Below are 2,854 nucleotides of genomic sequence, written 5' to 3' on the forward strand. Positions count from 1 at the left end.
CTTTCCTAAAGGCAAGAAAAACACTGAAGAGAGAAGGAGTCATCAGAAATAGTCTAGGATATAACACAGGTGTAAATTACGCAGGAAATTTAAAATAACTGTAAATAGCATGCAAGAACAGATAGAGATTCCTCCATCTTAGAGTTTATGTAACCTAAAAATCAAAAGTAAATGCTAGAAATAAAAAAAATAAAAAAATGACAAACACCTTTGATGGTCTCACAAATATACTTGACATGCCTGAGGAAATAATAAGTGGACCTGAGCATAGAGCAATAGAAACTTTCCAAACTGAAATACATAAAGAGAAAGAGAGTATCCTAGAACTATAGGAGAACATTAAAAAGTGTAACACATCAGAATGAAAAATTAGAAAAATATTTGAAATTTTAAATTAGCTGAGAAATTTGCAAACCAAATGACAAGCATCAAACCACAGAGCAAGAGAGCTAAAAGAATGTCAACATCATAAATACAAGCAAAAAAATAAGCATCCACATCTAGGCAAATCATATTGGCAATGCTGAAACCCAAAGAGAAACAGAAAATCCTGAAGGAAAAGGCCAGGGTGAGGGAAAACACAACCAACAAAGAAACAAGTAGGGTTTGCTTCAGCAGCACATATACTACAATTTGAATGATACAGAGATTAGCATGGCCCCTACACAAGGATGATGTGCAAATGTGTTTTATATCTTTTCAACAGATGATTAAAAAAGAAATCACATTTTTCAGAAACCTCACCAGCAAAAAGAAAGAGTGAAATATTTAAAAGAAAAACCCACCAACCTAGATTTCTAGAGCCAGTGAAATGATTCTAAAGCAAACAAAAATAGAAGAGAGGCATTCTCAGCAGACCTGTTCCACAGAAAATGTTGCAAAATATTCACACACAGGGAAAATCAAATAGATCAGAAATTTGTATCTACATGAAGAAAAGAGGAGCTTTCATCAATAAATAAAGGAATGAATAGACAAACTTTTGTTTTATTTCCAAATTAGCTTAAAACTTGTTACCTACATAAATATAGTCAACTGATCTTTGCCAAAAGAGCAAAAGTAAGCTGGAATAACTAAATATCTACATGCCAAAAAATAAACAAAAAGGAATCTAGACACAGACCTCACTTCCTTCACAAATATCAAAATATGTAACCGATCTAAATATAAAACACAAACTAAAATTCCTAGAAGGTAACATAGAAGAAAACCTACATGACCATGAGTATGGCATGTTTTTTTTTTTTTAAATATAATACCAAAGGCACAATCTATGAAAGAAATAATTGGTAAGCTAGACTTTATTAAACATTTCTACTCTTGTAAAGATGTTAAGTGAATGAAAAGACAAGCCACAGAGTGGGAGAAAATATTTGCAAAAGACACACTTGATAAAGGACTGCTTTCCAAAATATACAAATTACTTTTAAAAGTCAAAATAAGGGTACCTGGGTGGCTCAGTCAGTTAAGTAGCTGCCTTCAGCTCAGGTCATGATCCTGGGGTCTGGGGATCCAGTCCCGCATCGGGCTCTCTGCTCAGTGGGGAGCAGGGAAGATCCTGCTTCTCCCTCTGCCTGCTGCTCCACCTGCTTGTACTCTCTACCTCTCTGTCAAATAAATAAATAAAATCTTTTTTAAAAAAGTCAAAATAATAGGGGCACCTGGGTGGCTCATTTCGTTAAGCACCTGACTCTTGATTTCAGCTCAGGTCATGATCTTAGGGTCATGGGATTGAGCCCTAAATATGGATCTGCACTGAGTTGAGGGTCTGCTTGAGATTCTCTCTCTCCTTCTGCCCCCCACCACTCTCTTTCTAAGAATAAATAAATCCTTTAAAAAAAAGTCAAAATAAGGAAACAAACAAAACTCAATTTAAAAAGACCTTAACAAACACATCACCACAGAAGACATATGCATCTACAAAATAATTTCCACCATTTCAACAAATGGTGTTGGAACTTGATGTCCACAGACATAGACCGCAAACATTAAATCAAAATGAATCCCAGACCTCAATCTAAAACTCAAAAACTCCTATAAGATAACACAGAAAATCTAGGTGACCTTTAATCATGGCAATTCTAGACTTTTTGGAGATAATGCCAAAGGCACATTACATAAAATACATAATTGATAAACTAGACTTTATGAAAATTTAAAAATTTTCAGAACACACATCTGATAAAGGACTGTTTTCCAAATTATGAAAAAACTCTTCAAACTCAGCAACAAAAGCAAAGTAGGTGAGAAGATGGCAGAGTAGGAGGATCCTAGGCTTACCTCGCTTGCCCCATGGTTACACTGAGGCAACAGCTACATGTATTGCAACTAAATGGGAAAACACATAGATGGGAAGAGTAGATCTTCCACAGCTAGTCATAGAGTGAAGGCCATATAGAAAAGGGTAGGAGTAGCAAAGATGTGAAATGGAACCAAAGCTCCAGCATGAATGAACTACAAATGGGAGGGACATCACAAGCAGAGGGGTGAGGTGGTCCAACATCACACATGGCTCTGGAGACCTGCACTGGGAGGACAAGTCCCCATAATGTCTGGCTTTGAAAAATCAATGGGATTTAAGTCCTGATTTTTAAAGCTCCTGGAGTTAAGAACCAACGAACTAAAATACTTGCTCTGAGACAGCACAGAAGCAGCAGTCTGAAAAGTGCCAGGAATCTATGTGAAGGATATCCATTAATTTTAGGACATGTGCCAGGGGGGCAAGGATCTACAGAAAATTTTTTCAGGAACAAAAGCAATGGGAGGTACCAATATTTGTGCCCTCCCCCAGACTAAATAGCTGAATGCTTGCAGGAGCCAATTCTAATTTTCTCCTATCTTGTTAGCACCCCTT

The 2,854-nt window shown here is 36.6% G+C and overlaps 1 pseudogene; it reads left to right on the top strand.

Moving 5' to 3' along the window:
• Positions 1 to 606: 606 nt before the first annotated feature.
• Positions 607 to 699, top strand: LOC113250972 (U6 spliceosomal RNA; annotated as a pseudogene).
• The last annotated feature ends 2,155 nt before the right edge of the window (positions 700 to 2,854 follow it).

The sequence above is a fragment of the Ursus arctos genome, unplaced genomic scaffold, assembly GCF_023065955.2.
Source record: "Ursus arctos isolate Adak ecotype North America unplaced genomic scaffold, UrsArc2.0 scaffold_1, whole genome shotgun sequence".
NCBI classification, from domain to species: Eukaryota; Metazoa; Chordata; class Mammalia; order Carnivora; family Ursidae; genus Ursus; species Ursus arctos.